The sequence below is a fragment of the Ornithodoros turicata genome, chromosome 1 (genome assembly GCF_037126465.1).
Source record: "Ornithodoros turicata isolate Travis chromosome 1, ASM3712646v1, whole genome shotgun sequence".
Classification (NCBI taxonomy): domain Eukaryota; kingdom Metazoa; phylum Arthropoda; class Arachnida; order Ixodida; family Argasidae; genus Ornithodoros; species Ornithodoros turicata.
In genome coordinates, this window is record NC_088201.1 from 165,603,801 (window position 1) to 165,626,491 (window position 22,691).

At 46.8% G+C, this 22,691-nt stretch overlaps 1 long non-coding RNA gene across 1 annotated transcript; it reads left to right on the plus strand.

Moving 5' to 3' along the window:
- The first annotated feature begins 285 nt into the window (after positions 1–285).
- On the plus strand, positions 286–22,242 carry LOC135372559 (uncharacterized). Its single transcript, XR_010416026.1, has 2 exons — positions 286–566; positions 20,932–22,242. It is a non-coding gene; the product is annotated as an uncharacterized LOC135372559 (long non-coding RNA).
- Positions 22,243–22,691: the final 449 nt, after the last annotated feature.

A 22,691-nucleotide genomic window follows, 5' to 3' on the forward strand; every position in this document is an offset into this window, starting at 1 on the left:
ATCGAAATCAACTGTCCTTTTGCTTGGATTGAACGCTCAACTCTGTTTCACCGAATGGAGTCATTGACACCGAAATTTTCATTATGTCACCGACGTACCCCTGTGAAAACGAGTTATGTGTGAACTTGAAGTTTTAGCAACCCATCGTGTCGATTCCCAGTTGACGGAGGAGCGTCAGTGAAACGTGAAACCGAGCTGCGGGGAGCTGAGAGAGGAGAATTGTTTGCCCAGTTGATTCTCCTCCCCCATGCACGGAATGACGTCACACTCGCTCCTCCCGTTTGCTAGGGATGGGCTGCTGCGTCAGTACAGTTTCACGCTCTGATGAAATAGGTGGCTGGGACGGGCGAAGCTAGACGTGTTCCTACTTTTTCCCGGATAAAGTTTCGTGAAACATCTAAGAGCAACGAGCATGGATCGGAAAGAACTTATAGAGGTCCTAGAGGTCATCTACGAGGTCGATACGACATGGCGTAACATCAAAAACACGGTCATGGGTACAGCTGCAGCGGCGACTTCCGTTTTTCTAGGCGGCCTTGTTGCTGGGCCTCCTGGATTTCTTCTCGGTGAGTGTACCTGAAATTAGTTTCTATAACATGCCTCTCTCTATTTATTTGAGTCACCACCGTTAGCTCCAGCAGAAGAGAGAACGGGAACCATATAATTAATGTGTTAGTATACAGGCGATGAACATATAAACTGTAACGAGACTTCCGTCTAGCATCGGAAGATAGCCGATGATTACCCCAATTGAGCACCGCTTCGACTGATGACAATGAGAGGTAAAACACGTTGTATCATGCGTATTCATAGTTCCATGTACAAAATATCATTACGGAATTAAGAACTTTTTTTTTTTTAGAAAGTTTCCATTATCTTTTTCGATGACAGGCTGTAAGATATCACTGCGATGCTTCCGCGGGTGATTTGTCCTGTAAAGTGCGCTCAAACTGGACTGATGAGCCGAAACGAGTATATGCCGTTCCAGTACAGGGGGGTCATTCCAGGCGAAATGATCCAATGGGTGCGCTCGACCCCCCACAATCTTGGTTCAAAAAATTACCACGCATTCCTTACGATACGAAAGGGCACGTCACCGAGATTTACTCGAAAATATTTGCCCGCTCAGAATTTACGCGGGGTCAAAGTTTGTAAGAATCACGTAAACCATACCGGAAATTATGTAGACTAGAGGGCAGAATATTGAAGTTCGACAGGTGTTTGTGGTGCAGAACGAGAGAGCAGGGTTCAAATACTGTGCCAAGGTTAAATTATTCCCGCTCGTTGTGCATTTGACCAGTCAAACGGACCCCGTTCGCCGTGCTATTTCGTCCCACTTTGGGCCTCGCTAAGGGCACTTTCCAGGCGAGTAAGAAATCCAAGAAAAATTGAGCATGTTATCCACTTCCAATAGAATAAGTTCGTTTATTTTGAAGATTCGATTCGCAGTAGTGTTTGCTACATTTAATCTCAAAGTTCGAAATTTGTTCAAAGTTCGGTGACTTCGATGCCAATTTTGAAAATGAAGGGGTCGGCGGGTAACACTAAAAAGGTACGCAGATGATAGCCCGAAATGCAGAGCAAAACATATAAAAAAATAAAAAAGTACTTTTCCATAAGCGCGAGAAAATATTTTTTTATGTCGGACATGGTACGTGCGGACCGTGCGGGTATACTGACGGGCGGCTCGCGTGGCCGTGCTTTGCAGAAGACGCCTGCCGGCGGGGTGACAACTGTACCGTAGTAGTTCTGGACCTTTCTTTTTGAGAATCTAAATGGTCTGTGTTGATACCATTTGTAATTCCCTCCTCGGCGTTCAGTCGTCGCAATAAGAGAAATGCACAACGGTCCGTGAAGTGGTAATGGCGATGGCGCTACGCTCACAGGGGGAATAGGCAGTTTTCGCACGTTTCCACAGCATCAGCGGCAGGGGCGGACTGGCCATAGGACTTACCGCGAAATTTCCCGGTGGGCCGGTGGGGCTGGATACACACATGGGCCGCTCGGAAGGCCACTTTTGTGAGCCGCATAGTGCTAATCACTACAGGGAGAGGGCCGGTTTGACAAAATTTCCCGGTAACAATTCCTGCCCCAGTCCGTCCCTGATCAGCGCGCATTCACATGTAACGTTCGCACAAATGACTGAATGGAGACTGTACTGCACACGGAAGCATTCCAGCGTGACACTGGAGCTGCGTTACAAGGCTTGCGCGTTGCGTTATCTTGCTTGGCAAAGGCGAGCGCATGGCGTAGTGAAAAGCTTTCAGTTTTGGAAAGCTGAGCACGTGGAATTGAGACGCTACTTCCACTTGAGTTGGAAGAATGTTCCTTCCGCTTTCAAAAATAAAAAGACTTAGTCATGGGCACAATTTTATTTGGGTTATTTAATGGTAGTAGGTTTCATGACAGGACAACACCTCAGAAAGCTTGGGCTGGGGTAAACTATACTGTCCTGGACACCATTGTTCGTTCTATCCTATACAGACACTTTAAATACCTGACATTCCGCAGAAAATGAAGTAATCTTTACAGAGATTTCAGAGCGGCTGACAGGTTCGAAGTAGTGATACTTTCTTGTGTTTGGCACGGGTCGTGCAGCTTCATAGCGGCTTCTCAGCATGGCCTGTTTCTGCGTCACATGTGCTTTCGGGATCCATATTGCAGTAATGTTCTCGAGGTTTTCATCAGCCCAGTGATAGAGGTCAGCTGGATTTAAAATCTGATGCTCAAGTGGCCTCTGAATGCTTGCTTTCGCGGCAAGTCTTTTCACTGTTCCTCCCACTCCATCACATGGCCCTTTACCGTGTGATGTCGCGTAGAAATGCCACACAGCACGCATGTTGAAGTCGGAGTAGTGACGGCAAAGATTAACACAACACTTTTTGTTCTTATATTGGGACGCTGCGCCGTCTGTGAAGTAATGGAGCCTTTTGACGGCTGGGGCTTCCGCTCGAATCTTCTCTATCAGCTCAGCCTGGAAGCAAGAGACCGCCGCGTTGTCGTGGCACAGACAGTCAGAAATGATAACGAAGGTGCGATGAACCAAATCTGAGTGAGCACTGTGCGGTAGTAGAATACCATTGGATGAAGGGTAGCCTGCCCCTGATCCCAGTAGAAAGACTGGGGAGACCCCTGCACTAGAAAGTTGTAATTTTCCGCGAAATCCATGAGTACGATGCCTTCTTCAGGGAGAAGGGACTCTTTCAGATAACGAAGGAATTCTGCCTGCTGCTTCGCAACAAAATGGTGATGCTTAAGACTTTCAAGCTTGTGTGCCAAGTCATTAAGAAAGACATCTGGTTCAAGCACGGTAGTTTCCAGGGTACATCTGATTCCTGGAACCCACTGCTGAAATACCACTGGATGGTCATCATCTTCATTCAGCCAGTCATCATCCTTAAAGTAGTCAAAAATCGAGTCTCTTCCTGGACATTTAGGGCACTTGCTGAGCATACAGTTTTCATCCTTGCTGTTGCATACCATCACGTCAAGTAGGTCGTGGTAGCTGGCTCTGGCGCCGCACCCAGCCAACATTAGTTTGATATTTTGGTGGTACGGGCAAACACACACGGCGTGCGTACCTGGCGCGCCTGCCAGCACGCACCAACGCGGGCAAAGAGCAGCGAAGGTTGAGAAACCGAGCTTTAGGCCCGGGTTCTCTGTTTTCCATATTTCGTACGCTTCGCGGAGATTCAGAAGCATCATGCGCTTTTGCTTTCCACGCAACACATCCTTTTTGCCCGGCATATTAAGGGAGATTCTATCTTCCTGATAAAAGTTAATTACTGCTGTCTTCCCGTCCTGAGAAAGAGCCCTGCCCAGCATACGCTCAGGCTCACCCAGTGGTACTTTCTGCCGTCTGAGTTCCTTGCACAGTAAATTTATTTACGCCCCTATGAGTGTAAAATGAGTGTTAGATAACTCACACCCTTATGGGTGTAAATGCTACACCTCAATAATGGGTGTAACAGGGGTGTCACATGTTACACACAAAAGACGGGTGTTTATTAGGTGTATTGACCCCCAAAACGAAAAAATGCTTGCTCCCGAAATTCACGGAACACTAGTTCCACTGCAGCTTGCATTTGCAAGTGTGAACATCTTAACTATCTAGACTCTTAGAGTTTTTTTTATTTCCGTGTTAGCGCCGCGAAGCAACTGTGGCCATGAGTGGCGTACAGGCGTGGACAGAGGACAGCAGGAAGGAGTGGGGAACAAGGGGGTTAGTGTGCGTCCTGGGCCGACTTGCGGGGGAACTGACATTCGTTGGGTAAGTTTTCGGAAAACCCGAACGGTGACAGGATTCGAACCCGTGCCACCGGCGTGGAAAGCGATGATCTTAACCCCTATGCCACGGGAACTGGTCTCTTAGAGTTTAGCTAGCTGTGCACTCTAAGAGCTTAGAAAGGCTTTGCTAGCTAAGCCAAGTGCTTCCGCTTTAACCAAGTCGACACTTCAACAGTAGCCTGTCTTCGACATTTGCAAGCCCAGTTGAAGGCCGCTGCTGTCGAACTTCCCTTGTTTGTTCCTAACTGTTCATAATCTTTGTTTCCTTCTACTTTTTCTTTTCGTATATTAATTTCACAATCACTCACAGTAATTAGCCCTTTACTTACATACACATATGTATTTTAATTTCAATATCACCCGCGCCAGTAAGGTGCCAGCCAGGGTGTCAAGCCCCTGTCACCAATTTTCAAGTTTAGTCCTGCTGAAGGCAGCGCTGACTGCCAAAACGTCGACCCCTAATTTTGACTACAGATGTCCTACAGTTGGCAATACGACTGTAAATCTGTTTCTAGTAATTCCCATAATTCCCATTTAATTTTGTTAATGCAATAAAAGTAGCAATTGTTGTTAATCCTTATCCGGCTTCCCAAGTCTCTCCGCTACTTATGGTCTATATATTCTCGCATCCATCTGTATGTACCAAGCTATCCATACACACACATAAGAAGTTATAGTATATATATATTGCAAAGATTATCACAATGAAAAAGAAAACTATAGGTGCTTTGAGCATTGTGCGGCATACACCCCTGTTGCACTGACATGAGTGTTCCAAAATTTAGCATGGTGTGTAACATAAGTGTGATCGGGGTGTATTGGTACATTACACCCCTTTTATACCAACACGGGTGCTTAGTTGAGTGTAGTATAAGTGTAATTCGGGTGTGTCCTCATAGTACACCCTTTTCACACCGGGAAGGGCGTAAAAAAATTTATTGTGTGGCTTGTCTTGCCATGCGATCACTTGCGCCGAAAAAGTCACACACCTTCTCTCTGCTCCACTTCGATGGCGCAAGGGTGAGGATCGACACTTTTCTGGCGTGAGATGTTGTTTTCACATACACTGTTTTGAGTTGTGACAGTAACAACTTGTATTCGTCACAAAGATCGTTTAGGAAGCAACATCTTCCAGTGACACAGATAGACTTTGCTCGAGATTTTTCCTTACTTTAGTCTGCACATATCGTAGCTTCCTTTTTGCGTATACGGCGCGTTTAGCCAGAGTCCGTTTTCGGCTTAGAGGCGTTCCGTCTAGGGCATCGAGGCAGGCGTTCATTGATTCCAGGGCTGACTCAGTGAAGGCATGGCCAGGGCTGTCGGTTTTGTCCGGGCTTGCTTCTTCGTCCACAGTCCTTCTCGCGCGGACCACCTCAGCGCCACGGATAACGCATTTCGGACACAGTCTGTCTCCCGGACACAGGTTTAGTGCGGGTGCCTCTTTGCGCAGTTTCCAAGATATGACCGCTGTGCCGCGGCACCCTCTCCGATGTACATTAAATGGGTCGACGCAGTTTTTGATGTCACATGCGACGTGTACTTGTGCATATACACATTCAGATGATGATTGCAGATGCTCTTGATGTCGCCCCATTCTCTGCGTGAACGAAGTGAAACTGTTTTCTGGGTGAGCAGGCTCAAGTCATCGAACTCAAATAGCTTCTTGTCATGACAATAGCTTGTGCGATGGCAGTCCGAGGGTCCCAGTGAACAAGGTGGGGGAACACGCCTATTGCAGAGAACAAGAAAACACGCGTTCTACTATAACAGAAAATCGGCTGATAGCAGCACATTACAGCGATACTGAAACACAAGTTCGCCAGCTCCAATTTTACCCTGCGGAGTATAAGTGAAACAAAAGTGAACGCGTCGACTGGTAACAGTACAGATTTTGCCAACTTGGCGCCATGCACAAGAGTGAATCACTTCAACGGGTTTTATTTCTCACTGAACGACGCTACGACAGATTCATGTTGCTGTGTATCGCGTTTACGATGTTCAAATCACCTTTCGCACGACTCAGTAGCTGAGGCGATGAAGATGTATGTTCTTGTTATACTGTGACGTTACGTGCTGCACACACTGCACTGCCATTAGTTGCATAATGGAGCGCAAATCTCAACCCAACCCCGTAGATGAGCACAACGAAACGTTCGCTTACGTGGGACTACGGTAACAGTAAGAAGAGGTTCCCGGTTGTTCTCCTTCAGCCATCCTGCCAGGCCACACAGCTTCCTTGCATGAACACCGTCTCACCGCCAGTGTGTGAAATACGTATAGATCTTCCGTGTGATATACGTATAGATCGTATATGGCAACCGGGTGCCATATGCAGCGGAAACACGGCCATAAACTAATCAGCCCAGTCTTTCCAGCCAGCCTCCTAATCCAACTTCAGTGTCACGAGCAAATGCTTGCCTGTGCAGTACCACATCGATGCTTCAGTAATTTGTGCCGACGTTATCTGTGAATACACAACAACAACAACTAAATCATGACTATGGCCTGGGGTGATTCACCGCTTGAGAGCAGTACCCTACCCCATTACACGAGAAGCATGAGATGTGAAATATGAAAATGAAGTTATGTGCAAGTCCAACTCGAACTCCCGTCGTCTGGTTGCGCAACGCTATACGTCGCACAAAAGGAAGAAGCACATGAAAGAAGCGCCTGTGAATGCACGTTGATGCTGTGGAAGTGCGAAAACAGCATATTGTCCCTCTGAGCTCACAGCCACCGCCATCACGACTTCACAGACCCCTGTTTTGCTGCCGATTGAACGCTGAAGAGGGAATTACAAATGGTATCAACACAGACCATTTAGATTCTCAAAAAGAAAGGTCCAGAACTACTACAGTACAGTTGTCACCCCGCCGGCAGGCGTCTTCTACAAAGCACGGCCACGCGAGCCGCCGTCAGTATACCCGCACGGTCCGCACGTACCATGTTCGACATAAAAAATATTTTCTCGCGCTTATGGAAAAGTAATTTTTTAGTTTTTTTATATGTTTTGCTCTGCATTTCGGGCTATCATCTGCGTACCTTTTTAGTGTTACCCGCCGACCGCTTCATTTTCAAAATTGGCATCGAAGTCACCGAACTTGGAACAAATTTCGAACTTTGAGATTAAATGTAGCAAACACTACTGCGAATTGAATCTTCAAAATAAACGAACTTATTCTATTGGAAGTGGATAACATGCTGAATTTTTCTTGGATTTCTTACTCGCCTGGAAAGTGCCCTTAGCGAGGACCAAAGTGGGACGAAATAGCACCGCGAACGGGGTCCGTTTGACTGGTCAAATGCACAACGAGCGGGAATAATTTAACCTTGGCACATTATTTGAACCCTGCTCTCTCGTTCTGCACCCCAAACAGCTGTACCCCAACTTCAATATTCTGCCCTCTAGTCTACATAATTCCCGGTATGGTTTACGTGAATCTTACAAACTTTGACCCCGCGTAAATTCTGAGCGGGCAAAGATTTTCGTGTAAATCTCGGAGGCGTGCCTTTTCGTATCGTAAGGAATGCGTGGTAATTTTTTGAACCAAAATTGTGGGGGGTCGAGCGCACCCATTGGATCATTTCGCCTGGAATGACCCAGAGGTGTTCTGGTACACACATATCAGGGCAGTGTGCGACTCCCTTACATTCCTCTTTGATCAACATTTCAACTTCCACCAACTATCTTATCTTATCTTCATGTGATCAACAATTTCCCCTCTGTGACGAAATAGGGGGTACAAGTACGGCAAAGTTTGGAGGTCATAATCGCAAAGTTGAAAGCGTCCAAAATCTCTGATTTCCTGCGCAAAAACAAGTTGGGATTGCGTGCTTTCGAAGTTAAGCATAAAGAAATAGGAAACTCGTGAACTTCACCGCAGGAATTGTGAACGAGAAGCATTTGATGGAGGATGGAAGCGTGCTGTCAATACAGCACTCTGCCGCATACCACGATGGAGGCCAGCTATTGCAAATAATGATGCTGTTATCACTCGTGATTTGTGAAAAAGACGGGACGTAACTACATAAATGTCACCAAAAGACCCACGCCTCCCGTTTTTATAGTCAATCCGTGGCAGTGTAGTACGCTATTTCCCACTCGAGACGTGGACGGGGGACGAGACACAAAACCTCTACGGAGATTGACTAGGCCTCCGTCCTCTTGCGAGATAACTAAAGGGCAAACGAAAAGAGCGACAGGTAATAACAAATTACAGGACGACCTGAAAGCTACAACTTCCAGTTGCAATGAAGTATTGAGGAAAAGCATTGAGACATACAATTGACATAGAGCATACAGATGAAACATACAAATGCTAACACCCCGAGCAAGCAATGAGGTTGTCGAAATACACATACTGCATACAAGTAAAACTTAATGAATAAAACGGAAACCTAATACTAGTACCTACCTGCCAAATCAGTTACTGCATTTCATTCGAGAGAAACTGTTTTAATTCGATCTGAGACAACAGGATCCTATCAAATTGTTAAATAGCTAATAGCAAATAGCTAAAAAAAAGAGGGACAGGAGAGTTGACGATTTCAAAGTTCGGCATAGGTAGGATGACCGATACTGATGGGAGGGAAGTAGAGGTGCGCTAGAGTGGTGTTTTCCTCGAGGCATACAACTTTATCGGCACGCTGCGCGCCAACCATACACTCTTAAAAATGAACTTCACCACATAGCACGCTCCTAGCCAACCATCACCCCGAATGACAACGTTCTCGCCCTCGATTTGTTGAAAACGGGAGGAGGAGCCTATTTTGTGCCATTATGCACGGCACAAAATAGGCTCCTCCTCCCGTTCTGACCGTGCAGCGACTGAAGGAGCGAGAGGGTAAATGATAAGGCGCTGAGGCTACGCCCCTCTGGAACGCCTACACAGATAGTGTTCCAATGTGCTGTCGGCTCAGATGCCGGGGATAACGTTCGCGCTACGGTTGAAGGCTGCAGCATTAATTTTATGTGCGCGGCGCTTGGTACGCAATGAACGACAGAAAGCGAAACTTGGTGGCTTTTGCTGTCCTCATTGACGATAGTGAATGCTGCCATGAAAAGAAGTGGTTAAGGAAGATATGGACGAAAGAATAGGTGTTGAGGAAAGAGCACGGTCTGCAAAATAGCCTTCTACGGGAGCTACGAGACGAGGACCCATGTGCTTACCGCAAGGTTTTGAGAATGGATGCGGCAGCTTTTGAATACATTCTGCTCCGCATAGCAAAGCGCACAAGGAGAGTATAGAGATGATTATGAGGGGCATTATACTAGCCAGTGATCGTTTTTCCGTAACCTATCTGCAACAGGTTCCTTAGAATTATGTGCGTTTAAACACGCCTCTAAATGCATAAAGCGTTCGTAAATAATACTGAGCGGGAAAGAGTGTAGGCGAGAGTGCTATGAAGGCTGTGTGTCTTCCGTTTTCTACCGTGACGCCGCAGCAGTGTGACGGTGATGAGTGTGATGTAAAGCAGAGACGGCTGTGGCGTAAAGGTCGCACCTTTAGAACACAGTAAAAGCAGATTCACCGCATAGCACGCTCTTCGCCAACCATTGCCACGAAATGATAGGGCTCACTTCTGATTGGAAGACACAGTGGAGCGTACACCTTTTTGTCTCAATGGCGTGTGTGTGGTAGTTCTGCTAAAGCAAGAAACCTTGTCCTCTTTCTGCAGAAGGCAAGTCTTGCTCCAAGACCCATCTAACAGTTTGCTCCCCCCGACGAACTCATGCACCCTCTACGCACCTCTATCCTCCATCCGGCTTGCTTCTTTTCTTCTTTTTGCTAAAATCGTGACGATGCCCACTTCTGTGTGGAAAACAACGGCGGGCCGATCCTGCTATTACCCCCCTCCCTTGTGTCAATTCGGATATATGATAAGTGACACAAAAAACCGTTCGCCCTCATTTCTCTTCGAATCAGAAGCGACGACCCTATCGCTCGTGGCCATGGTTGGAGCATAGCCTGCTATGCACTGAAGTTCAGTTTTTAGAGTGCAGAAATGGGATGGTTCAGGTACGATCCCCTCCTCTGGGAGCTTCCAATTCGTGCGTTTCATTGGCCCATTGCTTCAGGCGTTGGACAAGCCATGTTTTTGTGTCTACTGCCTTCGTACACTACTCATTGCAGTAAAACGTTCATCGCATATACCGGTGGCATAGCGAGGCAGAGTTCACCACCATCGGCCAGCACCGTTGGTAGTGCAATTAGAACGGGGGAAGAACCTCTCTTGGAAATGATCCTCTCCCAATCAAGCAACCCTCATGACCTTTCCTGATCTTTTCTCTTCTTTTTTTTTTTGGGGGGGGGTACGTTACCGTCCCATCCATACATGTAAAATTAGGGAACAAAACGAAATTTACGAATTCGCACTTTTTGCGTATCGCGTTGTATAAGAAGCTCCCTCAGTGAATAATTACGAAATAATGCTATGGCAAAGCGAGACGCTATAACGTAAGTTCGTCAATATGTTGCATTTTTAGCACTAGCTTTATCCAGATTTTAAACACGTTACTTTGAAGCGCTGTGGCAGTTCCCAAACTTTGTGGCCGCGATGGATGGCAAACACGCAAAAATAGTGAAACCGAGGAAAACTGGCTCCCTGTATTACAACTGTTCGTCCTCGTTGATGCTTGTAAGGACACAATGTATGCACACAGTGGCCTCCCGCGAGCGCACTGCAAGACGTGATGGTGAACACAGGGTGCTACCTGTAAGCTTGTGTAATTACAGCCCTAAAATATTATAGCATTACACGGTTAATTTATGACCCAAGACAACTATGAATATGCGCGACCTCCGCAGTGGCCGGCTCGTGGATTAAATTTTGAGCTCCTTTGGCTTATCTGGCGTGACTGCTCACATATTTTCTCGTTTTTAAACGAAACTACCAGCATCCTCAGCCGATACCTTTTGGTTTGGAATGCGAGCATGCAGCCAACTCGTTATTAATAATTAACGCGTTCTTAACTGATACAACGACTACGCCGTGAATATGGGGACCCAAAAAGTGCTTTGGTACATACCGTTGCTTCGATATCCAGGTGTCTCTTTTTGATTTCAAAAACGATCTGTTCTCACATGGCATGTTTCCATGGTACATTTCGGTATTGCTCATCGACAAGTTTCCACAAAATCGAGTGTTGCTCTAGGAGGTGTATTAGATAGAAACAAAAGAGCTTGTCACATTTGCAACAGAAGGTGGCTTCTTTTCACCTTTTTTTTTTTTTGTTCTCCCGGAAAGCTCTGCGCGTCAGTCGTCAGATTATGTGCCCCGCGAACAAACTATCCGCGTGGTTCTTTCTGACGGACGGAGCTGCCGAGCGCAGTGATGGTGCACAATTTGCACAATAGCACCATCACAAGTGATGGTGCTATTTCATATCTCGCCAAAAATAAGATAAGAACGTGCGCGCTTCCTAGATTCTGCTGTACGATAAGCCCCGCCCGCGACCGAATGGTTGGATGATTGGGTGATTACGCTGATACCTCCTCCTCCTCCTTCAGTCGCTGCGCAGTCAGAAAAGGCGCTCGTGTGAATACACGGTTAGCTACTGGTGAGAAAAATGTGGTGAGGGTGAGTGAGGCGAATAAAGTCTGTGCTTCGTGAGGTGAGGATGAGTGAGGCCACGAGAAAATGCTCACCTATGATTTCGGGGAAGGGCGTCAGCGACGCGTTCTGTTCTCCCGAAATGTGACGTACGTAACTGCTACTGCTGACTTTGGCAATACTGTGGAACTCGATCTTATGTCTGTCAGTGGGATGACCGTGACATCATTTGATGGGTGGAAGGTGACATCGACGTTGGATGCATGCCTCCTGTCTGAACCAAGAAGTAAATCAATAGGAGACGGTAAGGCCATGACAGACTTGTGCGTAACGCGTTACTAGTAATTGCGTTACTTGTAATCAATTACCTTCTTGAGTAACTTTCCGAGTAATCAGTTACTTTAATGTCAAAGTAATTTTTTCAGTAATCAATTACTTTTCTGAGTAATCGACTACTCAGTAATTGATTACTTTTCTGGCAGAGATTAGCTTATCTTTCAGATGCTCTGCCCCATGTCAAGCCCCTGGTGTCATCAGCCTTTGTTGGGCTGTTCTACTATAGCAAGCGGAGGTCATTGTAATAACGCTCTGGAATTTCAGAGTCTCTCTCCCCAATCTCTTCCTACACCAGTGTGATGGTACCTAAAGCTTTGGAGGTTTAGTGAGTCATGGGGAAGTTCCACACAATGCTCTTCCACAATCGGGTCAACGTCTTCCCGGGCGTACAGATCTCCTTGTCCTACGTGTTTTTGTTTGTCTTGTTATTTCAGCAGTTCCGCTATTGAACTTTTTTTTTTTCTGAGGCACACAAAGACGGTTATAATTTGTGTGAATGCAGAGTAACGACTGAAGTAACGCGTTACTTTTCTACTCGTTACTCAATTACATTTGAAGTCGAGTAATTGGTAATGGTAATCAATTACTTTTTCCACAGAAGTAACGGTAACGGTAATCAATTACTTTTTTCGAGTAACGGGCACAAGTCTGGGCCATGATGACCAATTTCGGAAGAGTGACTTGAGTTTCGCCACCCGAGACTGTTATGGCGGTGTACTCGCTTGGTTGGATTTGTCGATTCAGAACTGTGATATGTTCCGATGCTGACCAAGGAGTTGTATTCGCATTTGGAGGCAAAGCTTTGCTGTCAACAACTGATATATTGGCTGCGGTGTCGATGTATCCTTTGATTGACGTGTCCTCGTTTAGAGTGGCATCAATGGGTGGTAATGTTTTCGAGCTTGAGTGAAGGAAACAGTGTGCACTCTTTGGTAGGTGCGGCCGCTGGTAACGTTGAGCAGTTTCTTTTTCTTTGGCTGCGCGTCTCTCTTCGGCTCGTGTTGTCGCTACAGTTTTCGGTTCGGGACAGTCTCGAGCAAGATGCCCCGGGCTGTTGCAGTTGAAGCATACGTTGCCTACAGTCTTTGGAGGCGTCTTGTCCGTGTGCCCAGATCTGTAGGGGTTGTCATCTTCTTTAGACGTTCTGTCATCTTCCTGGTTGCCACGTTGAAATGATGGCTGAGGGACGACATATCGATGAGTGTCGAGCATGGCAGCACAGTCGACAAGTTCAAGCACTGATTTGCAGCCTTGCGTGGTGAGAGGGTTGGCCCATCTGTCGTCCTCGATCCCGTGAAAGATCAGAGAAATGCGTTCCACAGCGTCCAGTCGATGCGGGACCTTTTCCAACATGGCGTTTTTGGCGTATATGTACTGGACTATGGTTTCGTTTCGTCGCAGCTTTCGCTCCTTTTGATAACCAAGAAAAGCTCGGAGAGTCATTTTCGGTTAAAGCGTTTTGTAATCGCGCTCCTCCACTTGTCCCAGTCCTTGATGAGACAACCATACGATCTTTGCCAATGACGGGCTGCGCCACGAAGACGTGTCATTGCGTTGAGCATAGTCAGGTTTGGCGTCCAGTTCGCCAGTAATGCGATTCGTTCGACCTCCAAGATCCAGTCCTTGAGACTAACAACAACAACTTTATTTTCGGCCTAGGAGAGTGGGGAGTTTCATCGCAACAGGCGATACTCTACCCCAGTACTTTCTCTTTCGTTGCCAGCGAAGGTTGGGATAGCAGCGCACGTGTCACCCGTGGAGTGGACTTAGAACGGCTGTGAGGGACGTTGTAAGGTGTTCACTAAAGCTTCGATGATGCCCGTATCGTCCGTTACGTTCAGTGAACCTGACGTGTGGGATGCGGAGGTTGACGTTGCCAAAGCTTGTGCCGATTCGCCGTTGCGTTGTTCGTTATTCGGTAGAGCTTCGTGTTGCGTTCCGCTCGTTTTTGTTGGGTTCGTCAAGGCACTCAATGCCTCCGTGATGGCACGTATTTGCTCCTTGTTTTCCAGTATTTCGTTGCGGAAATCATCGTTCGAGCCGTTTTCTGCCATGTTTCTTACGTCTGTAGCCTCGTGGGTGTCGGCATTTCGATGGGCACGTTGAAACTTTACTCACGGCCGAAATCTGTCGTCAATCCTGTCGTGCTGCGCCATGTTAGCGGTTTCCCTGGGGTGACCAGTGTTACATTTTTACAGATGGTTGTATTTAACTGAGATTACAAACGATGACAAAACAGACTCATGTCGGAGCACGTACACCTATTGTTTCGATCGGCCGGAAGTTCTTGATGTCCCTGACTGTGTCGGCTGGCTGTGTCGCTTTCTTGATGTATGTTGCGCTGGCGCACAGGTTGACTGCTTGTAAGGTACAGTTGGATCTTCCGTGGCGCTTATCGACGGGAGTCGGTGGAATGACGCTGACGTCGGCGCCAGTGTCAACGGGGAGGCGACAACCTGGAACGCGGTCGGTGATGCGGAAAAGTCGGCTTTTGGCATCCCCAGCCATTCCAGCCGTTAATGGTGTGGGGGTTCGTTTCCCGGCAAAGAGCAAGGAGTGTGGCAGTTATGTGCGGCGTTGCCGAACTTGCGATATTACCAACAGTGCGTATCCTGAGTCGGCGACTGGGTGCGATGCCTACCTCGTGTAGGTGTGGGTTGTCGGCGAAAGTCACGTCGAGGGGACGGGGAGTGATGACGTGCCAAAGAGGCCACCTCGCCCACGAGGGCTGAGACCACATCTTGCAACTGGTGTAGTGATGCCTTGACGGAGGACATGTCCGTGTCAGTGCAAAGTGACGGGAGTCTGTCGAGAAGCGAGCGTGGCGACGGCTCCCAGAGTAGGAGTACCAGTGAAGTCAAAAATTGTGTCAGTCATTTTTGCTAAGTCGTCTAGGCTGTTTTTTTCCGCGGCGGCAATAATAATTCGGACGTTGTAGGGTAACCGTTGAAGAAACAGTTCACGCAGAATGGTATCATCTGTTTGTTGGTTACCGGCAAGGTCAAGCTTGCGGCCAAGAAGCTGTGTGGGTCGACGATCGCCGAGCTCTTCACTGGTAAGCAGCTGCTGTAGCCGACGTTCCTGAACAACAACAACTTTATTTTGAAATAGAAAGTGGGGAAGTCTTCGCCACGTTCCTGAGATGTGGATGTTCGACTGATAAGTTGGTCTTCCAAAACGCTGTACGGTGCCTTGTATCTGGGTCGATGCTGAGGCCGCGCACTTCAGCGGCTGCTTCGGGAGGGAGGTTTGCGATAACGTAGCCGAACTTCGTCGTCTGGGATGTGATACGCTGTGCCGAGAAAAGCACTTCAGCTTGTGCGAACCAGAGCTGAGGGTCCGAAATACTGTAAGATGGCAAACGAAAGGTATTAGGGAAGCATCGAGGGGCGGTGAAGTTTGCTGAGCAGCTTCCATGCGGTGTGTTCTAGGTTTGCCGTTCGGGTCACCACTTTGTAGGTAGGTAGGAAGGCTCGTGAAACAGCTCTGTCGAGACGTGAACCTTTTACTGAGTACAATTTTCAAAATACAGCGTTCCGCCACAACTCGGTACACGCCCACTGCACCTGCCGCGCCACATGATCTCGGTCGCGATGACTGCGATAAGCCGCGCATCAGTACTGACGATGATGGCGCGATGCTCCACGCGCTGACGATGACCGGCATCTGTACGTCGCTACAGTACCAAAGGAGGACTGTCCCTTGCACTTATGCACGGACTACAGGAAACTTAACAATCAAACGGAACTCTTCCTGTACCAATGCCACGAATAGATGACATTAGCAATGAAACTGGTGGGTCTTCCGTTTTCTCTGCAATCGATTTTCCAAAGCGTTTCTGGCATATTACACTCACTGAAGACACTAGGCAGTGTACAGCATTTGTAGCCTTCAACGGCCTGTATGAGTACAACAGATTGCATTCGAGTGGAAAACTTCTCCCGCCTGGTTCCAGAAAATTATGAACGAAGTTTTAATTGCATCCTTGTATAGGAAACTTCTGTCAGGTATACATCGACGTCATTTTGGTGTACTCCAATCAAAATCGACTTATCACCACAATCATCTGCATAAGGTGCTGCAGGCACTTTGCTTGGGCCTCACGTAAAGTCAACTTTAGGAAAAGTGAGTTTTTCAAATACAAAGTTGCCTTCTTATGACGCGTATTTGATGGGTACACAAAGACAACAAAAGCAGATTCCGTAGCAACTGAGCTTGCCAAGCCATACAATTTGCACTCGCTTCGTGTTTTTCTTGGTCTGGCTAGACATTTTCGCGCGTTCATCAAAGATTACGCTAGGAAAGCAAAGTGCCTGACTCTTCTAACACAGAAAGATGTGCCTTTTCTGTGGACAGCAGAATGCGAAGTTACGTACAACCAGTTGGTTTCTGCCATTTCCTCCCATCTAGTCTTTACGCTGCAAAACTCTGAGCTTCCCTTCAAGCTACATAGTGACGCGTCCTACTATGGAACCCGGGTTGTACTGTATCAGCGCAACCGCACCGCATCTACTCAGCAATAATAGCATCTCATATGATACTACTCGTACGCCTTTACTAAAGCTGAACTCAACTGTTCTGCGACTGAAAAGGAAGCACTTGCAGTCTTGGTGGCTTTGCGGTATTTTGAGCATTACCTGGATGGGAGGAGGTTTCACCTTGTCACAAATAATGATGCCCTCCCGCATCTGCTTCAGATAGCACGACCGAAACACCGGATAGTCGCGTGTATATTAGAGCTCCAGCATTACGACTCTGAAGTCATACATCGTCCAGGACGACTTCTCCAGTGTGCGGGCGCCCTCTCAAGGCTATCACACAACCATCACGTTAACCACCTCACAGTATCCACCACATGGCAAGACTTAAGCTTCAAAGACGGCATGTACTTCGTTCCACCGTCGCTGCACACCACAATGCTTTCGCTCTATCACGACGGTCTATCACACGATGGTATCGGTATGGTAAAATGGTATCGGTCGGTGATGTCGGTATCCCAAGATACATCAATAATGAGGAGAATAGTATCGGTTTAACGGTTTTATACTTTTCGTTGCTACTACCGTGTCCAAGAAATGAGCTACATAGACTTTCTTCACAATGGTCCGCTTTTTCTGCATCAAAGTTCAATATAATAATCATGACGAAAATTCATTTGTAAATATTACCTAAGACGCAAGAGCGTCCGGATTCCTGAAGTACAAAAACCGACGGTGTCCCCCAACATACACAACACAGGAAAGGAAAAGGGGCGAAAAGGGATGAGAGGGAAGCGAAACACGCCTAACCCCACGCAACTGTTCACTTCCACCATTATCCTTGGCTGTGTCGTCAAAACTACTGACCCCTAAAAGGGAGATAGGTCAGTGGAGAGGCAGAAATGCAGTACTCCGACCTTCGACGGGGAGAGAAAAAATAGGTCGGGAAGAAGTGTGGCATTTCTACCCATTTTCAACCTTTTTTTTTTTTCTTGCGGTCAACCTTACGGTCATGGCGGGTTCCCTGGTATATATGCAAAAATTAAGCAACGCTTTACTTGGCCAGGAGTGAAGGTACATGAAAAAGAATACGTTCGATCCTGTCATACCTGTCAACGCGCGAAAGCGAACTTTCAGCCTCAACCCGATGTACTTACGCTATCAGATCACTCTTCAGCAGGGCTCGGAACCGTTTTTTTTTGTTTTTTTTGGGTTGGGGGGTTGGGTTCAAGTTCCGGTGCAAGGTTATCGGTTCGGTTCGGGTTCAGCGTAACCAAAATAACGGTTTGAACCGATATTAATCAGTTCGAGCCGGTTTACGTGTGCTGTGCTAATCACATGTGAGAGGTTCCGGCGATGGCTTGCTCCTCTTTCCTTCGTCTTACTTCTTCGCCTTTACACTTCATAGGTACACAGAACCATGAAGATCCCATCACAGCATCCTTTACTGTACCAAAATGTGCTGGGCAATGGCGTATAGCATACCATTGAACTTCATAGCAAAAGGGTATCGCCAATTTCTAAAGAAAAAAAGGAAGCACGCGGTCAGGTGGTAGATAGGAGTATCTCAGAGTCGCATGCACAGGCCGGCACGCTGCTCCCCGTTGAAAAGAGGGCGAGAGGCCGCTCCTGTGTCTCCTTCCTCCATGTTCTGGACCACACGCCAACCTCTTTCCCCTGGTCGCTAGAGGTCTACATTGCTTGTGGATGTTACTGTAAACTATTAAAATTTAGGTCGCATTCACACTGGGACGCTGAATGAAAGGAAGGAGCCAAGGCAACAATGCAATGTGTAGCTATCGTGTAGCGCATCTTTTTTTTTTACGCCCCGGGTCACAAAAATGTACACGGATAGCTGCAATTGATGTTCTGAAGCTGGATCACATAGGAAGGACAAATACATTCAAAGCCTCAAGTGCCTAAGAAATAAAGGATGAAAGGAAGTCGCTGAAAACGTTAGCCAGCTGTAGGATTCGAACCCACACCTTCTGGATAGGTATTGGTAAGAGCCCTGAACCGGGAATCCAGAAGGTTTCGACTCCTACAGCTAGCTAACCTTTTCAGTGAGTTCTTTCTTTCATCCTATGTACGGAGATGTCCTGAACCTTTTGGAGGTGGACGGACGCATCACTTCCTGGTTTATCGATTTGTCCGCTCTATGAATTCGGCAAGATTCCGAGCGATGCAGGGAGCTGCTGCGCGGCAGTCGAGTGGGAAGGTATAGGCAGTTTTTACCGTCTGGCGAACCGATTATCGCATCATAATTTTTCGGTTCAGTTCCGGTTTGTTCAAGGGGAGAGAAAGATGTTTACGGTTCGGTTCGGCAAAAAAATAGCGTTTTTTGCGGTTTTCGGTTCCGGTTCAAATCCGGTTGCGACCTCTGCTCTTCATTGCCCTCCCCCCCCCCCCCCCCGAAGAAGTCAGAGAGTACGATGAAAATTCAGTCCTGCCTACTGGCCATCGACCTATGCGCACTGATGGCTGTTGCGCGAGTGGGAAAAGAAATTTCGCACACCATAGTAGCGCTTTTAAGCCGACGCATGCTTCAAAACACCAAGACTGTAATGTCCGATAACGCATTTGCTTTGAAGAGCAAGCTCCTACAAGACTGGTAGAACGAACGTGGCATCACGCTTCCACATGCATCGCCATATCACCCTGCGGGAAATGGTGTCGCCGAACGCGCAGTCCAGGATGTCAAGCAGTATATATTGTATCCCGAGTTTCCCGGAGGCTGGAAATGTTTTCTTGAAACAGCCGTTCACGACCACAATAGATCGGAGCCAGCAGCGCTTTGACTCTCACCCCACTTTGCGGCTTCCGGTGAGCAAACAGTGCTCCCTGCAGACAAGCAACTTGGTAACAAGGACGGCGTACAGCTGCATTAGGGAAGCACTACTCCTAATGAAGAACTAAGCTACAGACAGTCAATGAAGAGGTCTTACGATATGCGCCGTGACCAAAATCATGGCGGTACGCGTAGGAGGCCTGGTCATGCTACGCAAAGATATCCCTGGAAGATGGTTATAGTATCCAACGCCCCTACATCGTCTAAAAGACAGCTCAGAAAAACCAAGTGCTCGAAATCAGTGTACACGTAGCGGTGTTCCGTAGTACCGGGCATTCTGAGTGTGTGGCAGCAACTACTAATATCATCCTCTAGCACATGATGAGAGATGAAGCTCACCTGGGCCAGAGTCGTAAGGAAGCGGTGCCGGCAGAAGAGGGGAAGCGAGGTTGAGAATAGAATAGAAATAAACAGTTTGAGACACCGAAGTCTTACAACGTAATCGTTAGGAGATTATATAGTGTGTTTGACAGCACCGAAACGCTATCGCCTTAGCGTACTTAAGGGCCAGCGTTTCTGGTTCTGCGCGTGCGCAGGTATGTTATCTGATACGGAACGTCAGTTGTATTTAATGCAAATTGTCGTAAGGAAGCTTTAGATACACGAGATATAATTCGTCTGGAAAGGCAAGGGGCACTTTCAGTGCCTTTCTTAAACGCTCTAGAAAACGATGTCACGAAGCGAAATTGCAACTCCGACAGGGAACGATTGGGAATATCCAGAAGTCGAGGAAGAGAAGAAGAGGTGACGTATATGAGGAAGCAAGGTGGAAAGAATGGGAACGCGAGGGACGAACACTTCAGACTCACGCGCGTGAGAATGACACCTCGTTTTTTAAATCGTGTTTTAGCGCCGCGAGGGAACTATAGATATGAACGGCGTAGAGACGCAGACAGATGCACAGCAGGAAGAAGGGAGGGGAATAGTATGCGTCCTGGTCCTATTTCAGGGGGAACTGGCATGTAATAAGCCTGAAGGACAACCCAGGGATAGCCTTAGACAGCTCAGCCCGTGCCGAGATTGGAACACGCGTCACCTTCCAGAGTAGCGATCATCCTAACCGTTATGCTACGTGAGCTCGTCGAATCACAACTCCTGGACCCCAAAATGTAACACACTACCATACAACATAGGCATTCACAAATGAATGCCCCACAACATAGTTCACAAAAGTTACACTGTTTTGAAGCTTTCGATGTGAAGGCACACATATTTGAAAATGCATATTTGAACTTCGTCGTACATTGTGACGCACATATCACATGTGGATATTATATATATATATATCAACATTTTAACATATATATACAATATGTTAAGGGTAATGCCTACATGAGAGGGTACATTATCGGTGCGGTTATAATACGTTACCTCAAGTTTAAAAAGTAAGTTATGTAAGTTTTAAAAAAATGTGTTTGCTATTTTCAGGCACGCTTGTATCATTAGCGGTATATATGGACCACAAGGAGAAGATGGTCTCGGTCGCAAAGAAACTCAGCAAAGAGCAAAAGGAGAAACTGAGAAAGAGACTACAGAAGCTTTTGAAAGACATCAATGAAAAGGATATGAAGAAGATGGCTGACTACCTTCTTCAACATCCAGATTTACATGAGCGCTTTATGGATATAGTCCTGTCATTCCTCAAACAGGAAAAAGATTTCGAGTACGCCAGAGAAAAGAATGGGCGGAATTTGGTGGACGAGCTTCAGAGAGATCCCCTGCCGCTAATATCCAGGCCCGTCAGCCAAATACATACTACACCACCCGTGCGAATCGTATACAAGGAGGCCATGCAACCTAGGGTAAACGCCATAAAACAACCCCAACCCCAATATGTTCCATTCAAATATATATCCGCCCCCGCCCAATTTGTTGAGAAAGAAAAAGTACGCGAACGTGCAAGAGCCCTCGTCAGATAATAATTGCACTTAATGCCCAGTTACCACTTGGTGACGCCGGACTTGATGACACGGCATGGTGACGTCGAGGGGGTTGGGGAGAGAGCACGTTTTTCTTTGTTGTTTGTTTCTCTTTGTTGTATCTTTCATTGTTAATGTTTTTCTTGCTCTTACACGGAGCGTTTGCCGTTATGTCTCACGGCTGGCGAGACTCCTCAGGATATTTCCTTCGTCCGCTCTCTTTTTAATGTGTTCTGTTGACTCTATAGCCAGTCAGTATTTCTTCTCATTTCGGTTCTACTGCAATCACCACGTTCAATTTTTAATTACCTTAGCCATGTAAGCATGAGGGAATCAAGGTGATTCGAAAAAGCAACCAGGACAACGTTGAAAAACGAAACGACAGGGTCTGGACATATGTGACCTCGTTGGCAAGAGAACATGAGTCGCGCGATCACACGCAGGCATCGTGAAGAAAGTTCGCCATGTCAAACCTTCTTGGCTCGCGTCTCTCTTCTCAAAACGCCCGATAGGTGCGTACACTTCTTCCGCCAGCAAGCGATTTCGCGCTGGGCGTCACCAAATGAGATCTCTGCATCACGCTTCTACCCTGTTCGATGAAAGCAAGATGAGACTGAAAGATAACTGAAATAATACTAAGAAGAAATAATATAATAACTGAGATAACTGAAATAAGGTAACTGAATAAGCTGAGTGCTCGGGTATCGGCAGTGGGAATCTCTATGGTGTTCCAAAAAAAGTAATGTCATTTCTGCCTTTGGGGAAACCTTGTTGTTTATGTAATGCATAAGTAAATAAAAGCGTTGATCATGCAGTTGAACAGGAGCTGTTCGTTTTGTAGTGGAAACACGGAAACGCCACCAATGGTGCGCCTATGGCTACCAGCCATGAGAAAACGGTGCAGATTAGCGTAAAATGCTGGGATGAAAGCACTTATGAAGACGATGACAATGTTTTGAGTTCTTATGTCATACAATTAGTAGTAATGGCTAGACACTAGCTGCCCACAACACTACAAGCCCTCTGGACATGTTCAATTAGCAATGATGATGATGATGATGATTACGGTTTTTTTGGCGCATTAGCGACGAAGGCCATAGTGCGCCAAGACAATGGTATGGATGGTTAGTAGTTTAAAAGGATTATTTCAATTAAAAAATAATAATAAAATAAAATAAAACAATATATATGAGCCTAGATGTGCTTTAAATATTCAGTGTCTCTTAAAAACTTGTATATATGGCTAAAATCGACTAGAGGTTCATCACC